This window comes from Camellia sinensis, chromosome 11, assembly GCF_055761805.1.
Source record: "Camellia sinensis isolate YWXY chromosome 11, ASM5576180v1, whole genome shotgun sequence".
Classification (NCBI taxonomy): Eukaryota; Viridiplantae; Streptophyta; class Magnoliopsida; order Ericales; family Theaceae; genus Camellia; species Camellia sinensis.
Window position 1 is genome coordinate 66,106,172 of NC_138971.1, and position 15,085 is coordinate 66,121,256.

A 15,085-nucleotide genomic window follows, 5' to 3' on the forward strand; every position below is an offset into this window, starting at 1 on the left:
TCCGACTCTTTCATTAGTGGCCATTTATCTACTAGGTCTTCTGAATAACCGGCTTCTTGTTCGGCCGGGCGTTTTTTCCCCCTTTGCTCCGTCAGTTGGCCGCCCTGTTGATCGACAACAGGCTCCATCTCGCCCACATCAGTCTAAACCACCTCCTCAATAAGAGTAGGTGGAGTTTCTGCCCTAGCGTCGAGTGGAGGGGGCGGAGGTTGATTTCGCTCGGCCTCGGCTCTCCTACGGGCTGCCATCCTCTCGGCATTTTTTCGCCTAGCCATTTGAGTGAGCGACTTACCAGCCATGCTGTCAGGATACAAGCCGGGTATGTCCCCCAAGTCGGTGAAAATGTCTTCAAATGACATATCCTCTCAACCAGAAGTGGATGGAGGATCAAGGCCAGCTTCTTCAAAAGCCAAATTTAGTGTCACGTCAACCTTTAATTTGTCGGATCTGTCCTGGGATGGTTGATTTGGCTGCTCAACGACCCCTTCGGTTGCTTGTTCGTCTGCTGGCTCTGAGTCTGAAGCCTCAAAACCAATCTACCTAAGGTTCTTGAAGCTCGGAGAAACAAGCGCCGTAAGGTGCTGTTCACCCCTTGGAATCAGAATGTTATCTGCGGCCGAAAAAGTAGTGTAGGTCGGCTCATATCTCAAAAGAATGTGGGCCGCCCTCCCTTGTTTCTAGAGATTCGGACGGCTGAGAAACTTGAGTGCGGCTCTGATCTGCGCAAGTATAGCCTCGTCGGCCGAAACCAGAACTTTTTTCAAATCGTTTCCTGTACAAATAAAACGGTAAGTACGTAGAATTCGAACCAAGTAAATATTTACTAAAAATTCGTGGGGGATTAAACGGCACCTAGTTCGCCCCTTCACCTAGGCACTAGATCCTGACGATCTTCGCCCTCGCCGAATTCCCAGTTGCCACGAACAACGACCATGACATCTTCAACATGCTTGCCAGAGCTGGCAAGCATTGTCACCAGATGATGGTCGGTGTCCTTGGCCCTGAGGAAATAGCGCCCCTGAGGACCAGAGGATTTGGCCAAGGCATAGCAATGCTGAATGACAGGGATTCCAAGGTTAAGCCTAAGGCACCGGTTTACTTCTACAAACCCCATTATTATTCGGCAAAAATTTATGTTCGACTGAGAAGGGACTAAACCCCAATGGGAAAGGACAACCCTTAAAAGTGGATGAAGAGGGAAACGGACTCCGCCCTCAGCGATTGATAGGAGAGGAAAGACAATTGTACTCTCGTCAGTCCTCTTCGTGTCAATCACGTTCTCTGCCAAGAGTGACAGATGGACGTCGTTAGGAATAGAAAAACAAGGACGGAAACCAGAGACTCGATCCGCAGAAAGAAGGGCTCTCAAATGTTTCGCCATCATAGCAGGTAAAGTGGACACTCTAAACAGCAAACAAACAAGGAAAAGGAGTCGAAATGGAAGAGAGAAAAACTTACAAGAAATGAGAACAATAAAGAATGGAAAGAAGTTGCAGAGGGCGTGAAGCGAGGGAGGTGAACTGACAGGCAACGAGAAACCTTGTGCATTCGAAAAAGCATACAAATGAAGAGACAACACGGTTTCAAATCGTATTAAATGAACGAAGCGTACGAAGAGGCGGAAAATTGTAATCATGCCTAAAAAGAGTAAGCGTTCTGCCGCTTGCACTGGAATAAGAGAAACCGCCATATTTTTTGACCCTCTATGTCCAAGACCAAACATGTCGGCTAACTGACATTAGTAGGATGTTTGGGAGGCAATTGTGGGGGCCGAATAGATTATTATGTAGGTTAGCCTATTAACTTAAATAAGGAAATCAAGTCATGTTCTATACGACTCTATCCTGGAGGGACAGAGGCCGAACAACCAAATCGGCCGAAGAATCAGGTGTAAACCGAGCCGAATATGAACAGGTAGCCAAATGAGCGGTTGTTCATTGGACGAAAGGTGGGCCCAACCATCAACATCAAGGACGACTATAAATAAGAAGAGTATCAGCTAAAAAAGAGGTATGTGAGAACAAGTAAGATTAACTTAAGATACAAGCAACCAAGAGAGTACACACTGACTTATCCGTCGGAGTGCTAATTCCGGCTTTCCCGACCGGAATGTTCATTCCTTTTCAGGTGACTAGCTAGGGATCAAGAGCGTCCAACAGGATCCAAAGAGTATTTCCAAACCATTTCTCCACAAATTCAATTATTAAAGTTGATAAATTTTATCATCAATTTAAAATTTGCGTTGAATACATATACTAAATTGTAATTTTAAATTTTTTTTCTTGTTTTTGAACAAATATCATGTGTCACCATCTTATGTAATGTCATTTTCTCTTCCTCTATAATGGAATAACCACGGTAGCCCATTTTAATGCATCATATTAGCAAAAAAAAAATTATATATATTATCACTAGTACGAACTATGGGAATGGCTTGTATTCAATTGAAATTTTAAATATATCAGATAGTTGAGATCTTTGACCGGTAAGAGTTATTAAACCGAAGAGTCTGACTGATAAGAGTCATTAAACAGCAGACTCTTAGATCATCAGCATCAGTATCTTTTAAATAACAAAAAGTTAAAATATAAATAACAAATCATCAAATTCTTCCTCCATCAGTCTCAGCAAATTTTTTTTAAATTAACTTTTTATTAAATTTGCTACAGTAACTCGTTTGATGAAGCGAGGAACTGTTCATCGCTAAAACACGCGATTTGGGTGTAATAAGACGTCCGCCCAGACGTCCGGCCGGTCAATCGATCAACGGCAATTTTTTTTTTTTCTCCAGTTTTATCTTTTGTAAAACATAAGAATTGTTTGGTTGATAGGTCACCAATTTAATTATAAAAAAAAAATAACAAATATTTTAATAGGATTTAATTAAAATAGAGAGTTTGATGCAGTGGGTGACTAGTTAAAATATGAATATGGCTTTTTTAGTTATAATTTGACTGAAAATTTGCTGAGGCTGATGCGGATGCTCCTACCGTTCAAAGTCTTTTTAAAAAATTCAACTAGGTCATGTTTTCACAAATTCTTACTGGTAAAAATTTTCAGTTTAATGAGTCCTACCTGTCAGAGACCTCCATTATTCGGTGTAGTTCAACTTTCAAGTAGAGATAAGCCAAATCCATTAACAATTACATTATTAAATTTTTGGAAGATTGACCAATATAAGTTCCATATTTTACACTTGTAATCCATATAATCTCATATTTTTTACTGTGATCCATTTAGTTCTTTTGAATGTGTAATGACTCATTTGCCCACCATATTAAAGTGTCACATTTGAAAAAGTACACTAAGAAATTTTAATTTTTTTCAATTGTTATATCATACCCGTCATGTTGTCACATTTGACAAAAATATGCTAAGAAATTTTTAGTTTTTTTGGAGTATCATAGCATAGTTTTTAGTTTTTTTTTTTTATAATTTCTTTTTTAGAATGTTATATCATACGAGTATCGCATGTTACATTTGGAAAAATTACACTAAAACGTTTTTAATTTTTTTGGAGTGTCACACCATACCTACTACGTCTTGACATTTGAAAAAAGTACATTAAGAAATTTTTAGTTTCTTTAGAGTGTCACGTCATACCCGCCACGTCTAAGTATCACATATTATTTTTGAAAAAAATACATTAAAGAATTTTTAATTTTTTTGAAGTGTCACATCATTCCGGCCACGTTAAAGTGTCATATAAATACTTACTATATTTGAGTGTCACATCATGCCTATCACATTAATAAAAATGTATAACTATCCACCAAAATACTACCAAAATTAAAAATAGGGCTACATGGAGAAAAGCTCTCCACTAATAGGATTTAAGAGATCAATACAAAAAAATTGGGATTAATTAGAATACTTGCTTGTGAGATGAAATTTATTGATAAATATCCCTAAATTTTTTATTACTTTATAGGGAAATTAATAATATGATAACATATTATGACCAGTATTGTTAAAGCAGATTTTCTCTATTATTATATCCAATATTGACTCATTTTTGTATTGTACATCATACAAATTTAAAACTAGGAAAGAAGTTAAGAGAAAAGGACAATAAATTACACGCCACTCTGCTCAACTAAACATGTTCCCTCTTAATTAAGTATAGCTAAAAATCAGAATTGACTAATTTAATAATAATAATAATAATAATAATAATAATAATAATATTAACACTTCCTCCATCTCAAAATATTAGTCCGTTATTTCATTTTTTATTATTTCAAAATATTAGTCTATTTTCAAAAATTAATGAATGAAATAATATAAATTTACTATTTTGTCAGTCTTTTAAATTTATTAATAACACAAAAAGTTCAATTATGACAATTGATATTTCTCAAAAAATGTACTATTAAAGGATAATTTTGAAAAATTAATATTTTTAAAATATAATAATTGCACTATCAAAAAAAATTAAATTTCCCAAAATAAATTATTATTTTGGAAAGAATGGAGTAATAATCTTTAAATGTTCAAAATTAAAATACAAAAGGCTCAAAATATGCATTTTATGATTGACATTTATTTTCAATGTGAGATGAACCACACTTAAAATAATAACTCAACCACTACAATTTTTTATTTTATTTATGGGTCGTCTATCTATGTTTTAATTCCATACACTTACTAGTGTTACCACAAAAGGAAATAATAATAATAATAATAATAATAATAATAATAATAATCAGTAAACAAAAACACAAACAGAATTGTGTTTGGTTGCATGAGACATGAGGTATGAGAATGCTTTTTACTGACTATTGAGTAGTTTTTAAAAGCACCAATAAATAATAGTTGTCTTACCACTGGTAATTGGAGTGCCCAATTGATCAAAAGTTTATTGGAGTAGCCAAATGGCTGGCCAAAAGAAGAAGAATTTTAAAAAACAAAACAAAAAACAGAAGTAGATGAGGAACAGTAACTACACCGGTCCATTAATTACAGGCACAATAATTTTAACACAAAGGTACGTAACTCGTAAAAACACTGCAAAAGTAACAACACCATTAACACTAGCTACCCCCTCTCTCCTCTCTCCTCTCTCTTTCTCTCCCCTCATTCAACAATCGACTGAAATGGGCTGAAGCAATGCTACCATTGATTCTAAGTCAGAGTAAAAAAAAAAACAAATAAAGAGAAAGAACAAAGGCTGATAACAGAAAGAACTTACAGGATTCCTATTCTGATACCATTATTTAAAACCATGGAGAGTGAATTCTAACCATTAGAATCAACTATAGCAAAACCAACCCACTTGTACATGTTGTGTAACCTAGTTGTGAAGAGGGTTTGGCCCTGTGTGAACTACTCTCTCATCTTCTCCATATACCGTGCCGTCAGAATCTCTGTCACCGCCGTTGCTACCCATAACCGGAGCTGGACGTGAAGCTGAATGAAACGAATTAACGGGGCCTGAAAACCGAGCAACACTGCCGTCCTTGGCGGAAGATAGACATAAGTGAGATGAAACGAAGATGACCCAGAAGATGAAAACCGCAAGATTTGTAGCCCTAATAAAATGTCTGCTTCTTCTTCTTCTAGTCCTTGTTGTGGCATGTGAAGAAACTGTCATTGCACCAACTGTGAAGACTAGAATAGTAGTATAGTACACACTGCTTTAGACCATCCAAGAGAAGACCATTGAAAAATGCTGAGTAAAGTGAGATATCTGACTTAAAAAACAATATGTTGTGTGAAAAGAAATGGGTGTCGTATTATTATTATTATTATTTATTTTTATCAATTTGAAGATTCTAAAGCTTTTTATAGAGAGAGAGCGAGAGAGAGAGAGAGAGAGAGAGAGAGGAGTATGATGCTTTCTTGCGGGACTAGTCACATGATCTTGACCCTTGATTCCTGGAACCTTCTTATGTATAACTTATTTCGACTCTGAATCTTCGAACTCTGGACCTTTTACTTGACACCAACTCTGATTTTTTTGGGGGTCCATTTTGGCATCTGCTTGGTTTATATTTTTTATTCTACATGTGTACATACATATATATACACAAAACTAATATATATTAGGTGGAGAAGGGTTGGAGAGTGGGACTGTCCGGTATTAATAGCCGTTGTCTACGGAATGTTCAAATATTTATCAAATTCACTAAAAAAATTTTACCAGAAGATGTGTTGAACTTGGGGTGATTGCTGTGGGCGGTCACTGCTGTGCTATTTATTTTGTTAATTTAAATCAGTTACTTTTTAAAATATGTCAAGCATAACATATTTGTAAAAATATAAGTTAATTAGATATCGATAACTCTTTCATTTACTCATATCTATATTAAAAAAATGAATGGTTACTGTAATTTTGTATGTAAAACTGAGTACTCCATCCGTCACAATTTGTTGTTGTCTTTTGAGATTTCTAACTTTTAAAGGATATGCAATCATTAAATTTAAATTTAAATTTCAAATATTTTTTCACTAATACCCTATCTTCTCAAATTTTTAATATATATAATTACTCAAAATGGGTAGTTTTGGAAAATATTTTTTCCTTTAGCTTTTCAAATGGGACTATCATTTTGGGACATCCCAAAATGGAATAGTGGACCAACAAAATGGGATAGAGAAAGTACAAATATACTAAGATGAAAGAGATATTGATATCCGATCAATTTAATTTTTAACAAATATATTCTACTCAGATTATTAAAAAAAGACCTGAAGCAAGCCCAAAACAACAGTTACTATTGTGCTTTCTGCAGAGCATGCCACCAATCTTCCGTGTTCAAATATCATTGAGTGCCGAAATATTATTATTATTTGAATAATAATTATATTTGATCTTTTGTATTTTTACTAGTAAATTTTTAAATAAGATTGTTAGTATTTAATGTTTATAGAAGGGTCAATTTCACTTTCTACCATTGAATTATGTCAAATTATCCACTTAGTTTATGAACTATCGATTGTGTTTACTAAATCTCTAAAGTACATATATATATATATATATATAAGTCTACTTAATCCTTAAACTATCGATTAAATCTATAATCTCTAAAGTATTTAATTCAATTATATTTAGTTCTTAAAATAATTACAAAAATAAAATGTAAGCCCATTTTTGTATTATTATTTCCTTTGCTTTTTGTTTGTTCGGTTGGTTTCTCTCTATGATGAAAGTAAAGCTTACAATCAGACTCAGTAGTCACAACAGTCCAAACAGTTCCAAGTTCTGCAGCAGTTCAAACAGCCTACATCATCAGCCACATCCACATGTGAGAAGCTGCAAGCAGAGTCCAGTGATATCATTCCATATCCATTATAATATCTGTTAGATATTGTTGCAACAGAATTAGTTCAACAGTTAGTTAGTTAGAGTTAGAGTTTGTAGATTAGTTAGAGTTAACTCATCATGGTTAGTCTTGAGTAATTGTTGTATAAATAATATGCATTCATCTGTAAAAAATGCAGGGAAATAAGATCTCAAATCTTCTTTATGGTATTAGAGCTAGATATTGCTCTCACGAGTTTGAAGGTCCATCAATGGCGACCCTACCTTCTTCTCAACTTCTCTCAAATCTTTCACTTCTTATCTCCAATCTAAATCCGTCTATTACTGTCAAGCTTGATTCTTCCAATTTCATTATCAGGAAAAATCAATTTCACAACATTCTCAGAGCTATTGGTTTGGTCTGTTATGTTGATGGCTCTATTGCACCTCCTCCTCAATACATCATAGAGGTACCTAATGATGCATACACTCAATGGATGCTTGTTGATTCACATCTTCTGAGCTGTATTATAGCTACGTTATCCTCAGCAGTGTTCACCACAGTGTTTCATTGCAAGACTAGTTATGAAGTCTGGAGTACACTTGAGAAACGTTTTACTTCTCTCTCAAGGTCTCATATTCATCAGCTCAAGAACATGCTTCATAATGTTGTAAAAACATACTGTTCAATGGAAGAATATCTCTCTCAGATTAAAGCTTTGTCTGATCAATTGGCTATGGCTGCTTCACCAGTTGAAGATGAAGATCTGGTTCTTCTCACATTAAATGGCCTTCCTGCTGAATATAATGCTTTTAAAACCACAATTCGAGCAAGATCAGAATCCATCTCTATGGAAAATTTGTCATCACTGCTCTGTTCAGAGGCAATTCATGTAGAATCTGTTTCCAAACAGAATTCTACTAATCTGCATGTGGCTTATTCAACTCAAGGTTCTTCTTTAAAAAATTCTACTCCGTCTTCAGGTTTTCGCAATTTTTTTGGACATTCTCAATTTAGCAAAGGAAATAAATCTGGTGGTCGATATTTCTCACGAGGAAGAAGAGGTCGAGGTTATAACAACAATTCCTCTGGCTATCACAATTCCTCTGGTTCTAACAACAATGCTTCTGGTTATATTTTCAATGACAAATCTTCTGTGATTTGTCAAATCTGCGGCAAACATAATCATGTTGCTCTCAATTGCTGGTACCGAATGGATGCTTCTTATCTGTCTACCAATACTAAGACCTCTCCTATTTCATCTGGCTTTCAGAACACTTACCAGAATAAGGCCTACCTTGCTTCTGGTTCTTCTCCATCAGACAATTGGTTTTTAGACTCTGCAGCTACTAGTCATGTCACTCATGATTTGCAAAATTTACAATCCTATCAACCATATCAAGCTTCAGATCAGATTATGGTTGGAGATGGTAATGCCTTGCCTATTCAACATAAAGGTACTGGTATTTTACCAACTCCTTCTAAAAATTTTGCTCTTACACAGCTTCTTCATGTTCCTAAAATTTCTGCAAATCTCATCTCAGTTCATCAATTTGTGTCTGATAATCATTGTTCTATTACTTTTGATTCTTCTGGTTTTGTGATCAGGACAAGAGTAACAAAGCTATTCTTTATAGAGGTTCTAGCTCTCATGGCCTCTATCATCTTCCAGCTGTTCTTCCTAGGTCTTCTTCTCATCAAGTTTGCCTCAACACCACTACTGCTCCTTCCACTTGGCATGCTAGCTTAGGCCATCCTTCTTTACATAAAATGAAATTGATTTGTAATAAACTGAAACTACCTCAAACTGTTTCTAGTTCTTCATTTCCTTGTAAGCATTGTTGTATGGCCAAAAGCCATCGATTACCATTTAGTTTCTCCACTACTTCTGTTAATAAGCCATTGGCCCTTATTCATAGTGATGTATAGGGGCCATTTCATTCTTCTTCTTCCATTAAATACTATGTTTTGTTTGTTGATGATTTCAGCAAATTTACTTGGCTTTATCCTTTGCATTTTAAAAGTGAAGTTTTTACAAAATTCATTGAATTCAAAGCTTTTGTTGAAAATCAATTTACTGTTAAATTGCAAATTCTTCGCACTAATAATGGCACTGAATATCTGGGACTTAAATTTCAAGAATTTCTTCGCACTCATGGGATAGATCATCAATTGTCTTGTCCCTATACACCACCACAGAACGGTGTTGCCGAAAGGAAACATAGACACATCATAGAAACCACTATTGCATTGCTTCAGCAGTTTGGTGTTCCTCTTGCTTATTGGTTTGACACTGTTGCCACTTCTGTGTATCTTATTAATCGCATGCCCAGCTCTAAGCTTCACAAGCAATCTGCTTTTGAAATGTTGTTTCATCAATTCCCTGACTATCATTTTCTTAAACCTTTCGGTTGTCTGTGTTTCCCTTGGCTCAAGCCATATGCTCATCACAAGCTTCAGCCCCGATCTATTGCTTGTGTCTTTCTTGGCTATATACCTTCAGTTAAAGGATATAGGTGTCTTGATTCCAGTACTGATCGCATTTATGTTTCTAGGCATGTTGTTTTTCATGAGAATACCTTTCCTTTTCTTGATTGCTCTATACATGTTCCTTCCTCTTCATTGTCTCAGTATCAATCTTTCTTTTGGCCATCTTGTTCTCATTTCACACCAGATATACCTCCTACTCCTCCATCAGCTGCACCAACTGGTTCTCTAGCATCTCCATTGCCTGGTTCTTCTCCATTATCTCATTCCTCTTCACCTGTTATTCCTATTGATTCTTTGGTTGTTGATCTTCAGTCCTATTCACTTCCTTCTTCTACTATTGCTCCTTCTCTTAATATTCATCCAATGGTTACTCGATCTAAGGCAGCTCATCCTATCTTATCTGTCATTACTTCCACTCCTTCTACTGATTCTGAACCATGTTCCTATAAAGAGGCTGCTTTGTCTTCTGCCTGGACCAAGGCCATGAATGAAGAGTTTGCAGCTCTTCAATCACAGTCCACTTGGACCTTGGTTCCTCTGCCTCCTACTAAACAGGCTATTGGATGTAAGTGGGTATTTCGTCTCAAACGTAATTATGATGGTACCATTGCTCGCCATAAAGCTCGTCTTGTAGCTAAAGGCTATCTTCAAGAAGCAGGTTTAGACTATCATGAGACATTCTGTCCCATTGCTAAACAGCCTACAATCCGTATTTTACTTTGCTTGGCTCTTCATTACAGTTGGCCGATTAAACAACTTGACATCTCAAATGCATTCTTGCATGGTGTCTTGGATGAAGAAGTTTATATGACTCAACCTCAAGGTTTTGTTGACAAGTCTAAACCGCAATTTGTCTGTAAGTTGACTAAAGCGTTGTATGGTCTTAAACAAGCACCCCGTGCTTGGTATTCTACTTTTTCGAGCTATCTTCTTACCAATGGATTTGTTGTTAGTTCATCTGATTCATCTCTGTTTATTCAACACACTGCCATTACCATGACTTTGTTACTAGTATATGTTGATGATATCCTTATCACTGGAAATAATTCAGATCATATTGCCTCTCTCATTGCTCATATGCACTCTGCTTTTTCAATGAAAGAATTGGGTCTTATCAACTATTTTTTGGGTGTATCTGTGACTTCTTCTGCATCTGGATATTTTCTTTCTCAATCTAAATATGCCTCGGAATTTCTTACTAAGGCTGGCATGGCTGACTGCAAATTAGCCCCTTCTCCTATGTCTGCCAAGTCCTCTTCCTTGTCTTCTGCAACTGTGGCTTATTCCAATTCCTCTATCTATCGTAGTATTGTTGGTGCACTTCAGTATTTGACAATTACTCGTCCAGATATCTTCATCAGGGTCTGTCTTTCACTCCTGGTCCTCTTGAGCTTCATGCTTTCTCTGGCTCCGATTGGGCAGGCAGTGTCAGTGATCGTCCCTCTACTACTGGATACTGTGTCTTTTTAAGTCCTAACCTTATCTCTTGGTCTGCCAAGAAATAAGGTTAGGACCTAAAAAGACACAATAGCCAGTAGTAGGGCGATGATCACTGACACTGTGTCCTTTTAGGTCCTAACCTTATCTCTTGGTCTGCCAAGAAGCAACCTACAGTGTCTCGTTCATCCACCGAGGCTGAGTATCGAGTTCTTGCTCAGGCAGCAGCTGAGTTGAGTTGGCTTCAAATGGTTCTCACTGATTTACACATTGCTCATCCATGTCCAATTCTCTGGTGTGATAACTTGTCCGCTATTTCCTTGAGTTCCAATCTTGTTTTTCATTCTCGGTCTAAACACATTGCTGTTGATTATCATTATATCCATGAAAGAGTTGCCTCCAAACAAATTTTTGTCAAGCATGTTGCCTCCTCTGATCAGCTTGCTGATCTGTTTACCAAAGCTTTACCCGTCTCTCGCTTTCATTTTCTTCATGAGAAGCTCATGGTGTTTTCTTTCCCTATGAGCTTGCGGGGGGGTGATGAAAGTAAAGCTTACAATCAGACTCAGCAGTTGCAACAGTCCAAACAGTTCCAAGTTCTGCAGCAGTTCAAACAGCCTTCATCATCAGCCACAACCACGTGTAAGAAGCTGCAAGCAGAGTCCAGTGATATCATTCCATATCCATTATAATATCTTTTAGATATTGTTGTAACAGAATTAGTTCAGCAGTTAGTTAGTTAGTTAGAGTTAGTAGATTAGTTAGAGTTAACTCATCATGGTTAGTCTTGAGTAATTGTTGTATAAATACTCTACATTCATCTGTAAAAAATGCAGGAAAATAAGATCTCAAATATTCTTTACTCTAGCCATGGTGTAGTGCTAGTAGATGATAGGCTTGCTTTCCGGTCGCAACCTAGTTGGAATCGTCTAGTTTGCTTTAATGCTTTGGCATTCGCCTCCTTTTATTGATGTTCATCTTTGTATTCTGTACATTTGATTTTTATCAATAAATTTTCTTTTGCTGATCCAAAAAAAAAAAAAAAAAATGTAAGCCCACAACTATTATAAATTAGCAAAGACCCTATTTAGTTAAGAATTTATTTTCAAAAAATCTTAAATTTTTTTGTATTATCTTTAAAAGGTATTTTGTTTCGTTGTGTCTTTAAATTGGTATTAGAACTTGATTTCTTAGTTTTGCCAATAAAATTATATAAATATTTGATACGCTGAACAAGTAGAATCAAATAATTTAAATAATAGTACTTAACTAAAAATAATAATAGAACAAAATAATACATTAATTAAGTTATTAAAAAAACTTAATAAAAAATTTAAAAACAATCAATTACCATTTATAAACGAAATTCGGTATATAATACTAAATAAAGGCAAGTAACTATTTTGATGCATCAACATATTTTATTTTGCCAATCCAAAAAAAAAAAAAAGCAAGCAACTATTGTAGAAGATAAGCACAAAATATTATAAATAATTGGGCGAATTACACTAATAGTCCCTATAGTTTTGGAGTCGTGTCACTTTGGTCCCTGACTTTTCAATTGTGACACATTTGACTCTGAATTTTGAATCTTATTCCTAATAAGGACAATTGAAAATATTATTGCTTAGGTTCAAGGGAAAAATCGTCAATTTGATAAAATATAAACTAATTTGATAAAAAAAATATCAAAAAAATATTTTTTAATTTTAAAAATTATTTATACCCACAAAAGATAAAATTATGTAAAATTGATAAATCTTTTAAACATTTATTTATTTATTTATTTATTATACCAAATTAATTTTTATTAAATGTTTGGATGATGATTATGTAATGGGTGGTTGTTAGAATTTTAATGTATAATCGATATATTTAATATATAAAATATTTTTAGTTTTGGATTTTTTGATTTAATGGATTGATTTAATAATGATATCAAAACTATCGCCACATTTGACTTTTGGAAAAATAGAAACTAATTTAATGAAAATAAAAACAATCACCCATTACATGATCCTCATCCAAAAACATAATAAAAATTAATTTGGTAAAACAAATAAATAAATAAATGTCTAAAAGATATATTAATTTTACATAATTTTATCTTTAGTGTGTAGAAATAATTTTTAAAATTTCAAAAATATTTTTTTGACATTTATTTTTATCAAATTAGTTTATATTTTATCAAATGGACAATTTTGTCCTTGAAATTAAGCAATAATATATTCAAATTGTACTTATTTGGAACATGATTCAAAATTTAGGGTCAAATGTGTCACAATTGAAAAGTCAGAAATCAAAATGACACAAATCTCAAACTATAGACCGTTAGTGTAATTTGCTCTAAATAATTACCCTTACAGTTATAAAGAAAATTCACCAAAAGAATGGACGCCCACTTTTTAAAGATAGAATAGAAATTTAAGTTTTTTCTAGAATAAAATCTTAATTAAGTCCGGTGTTTTACTAATTTATAATAGTTATCGGTTTATATTTTATTTTTGTAATATTTTAAGGAATTAAATAGACTTGAATTAAATATTTTAAAGATTCAATAAATTTTTTAGAAACTAAACAGATTCTTTATATATATTTTAAACACTCATTATCTCAATTAATAATTTAGAGATTAAATAAACAATTTGACAGTAGATTCAGAGTAAAAAATAAAATAAACCCTTTATAGCGTTATTCAATTATGTGTGAAAGGGAAGGCATCTGTAAGCTTCGCTGTTGTAGAATTGAGCTTTTGCAACTTGGAGGAGTAAATATGTAGAGCAGTGTTACAGACACTTAAAAAAAAAAAAACAAAACAAAACAAAAAACAAAAAACAAAAAAAAAAAAAAAATTGTGAAAAACAGTCTTTAAAGTTGCCATTAGTATTGAAAAATATATGTAAATAGTGTATTAAAATGTGTAAAAAGGTTATAAATATTTTGGTATTTTGTGGTGTTTATTGACAAAATCCTAAGGGCAATTATTAGCAAGACCCTTAAAAAAATACAGTTTTGCAAAGAGCAAAAAAAATTAATCATAGAATTAGACATAAAATATATATGTGTGTTGAGCATATAATATAAATAATAAAGTTATTCATCTCTCTCCGACAGCTTAAATTTTTAGATGAGTTGGTAGTTCATAATTTAATATAATATCATAGTAAGAAATAGATTTTGTATTTAAACTCCTCATTGCCTACCCAATAATTAAAATGCTTGCACAAAAATCTTATTCATTCATATACTATGATTGATTAGGGGTGAGTATGGTTTGGTTTATCCGTAAACCAAGACCAATCCATTATTTACAGTTCTATTAAATTGGGAACCAAACTATTCTATGAAAATTTTGGAATCAATCTAAACCAAATCACTAAACCATGGTTCGGTTAAGTTTGGAAATACAGATTTTAAAAATATTATAATTATTCGCAATATAATCACAAAATATTATTTACAATCTAAGAATTGTTTACATGATTATTTAAAATTAGTTCTATCACTATACAAAAATATACTTACAATAGTAGAAAGTTAGAATTTTTATATATATTTGATACTAATAAAATATTTTAGTATTTACATTCGGTAACAAATTATATATATAATCTAAACGGTCTGGTTTGATGCCAACTGGATTGATAACTATAAAATTACAGATCGATCTGTGAAGTACGGTTTACTTATTTGAAAACCAAAACTGAACCATACATTGAGAAAACCAAACTAAGCTATGCGATTTGGTCTAGACCGGAATGGTTTACTATGATTTTTATGCTTAGCCGTATGATTGATTTGTGCTTCAAACTTATTCAATAAAATGTGAATAAGATTTATTTTAAGCCGGGTTTGTTTAAATTTTGATCACAAAACTTTTTTTGGGGTAAATTACACTCACCTCCATGAAGTTT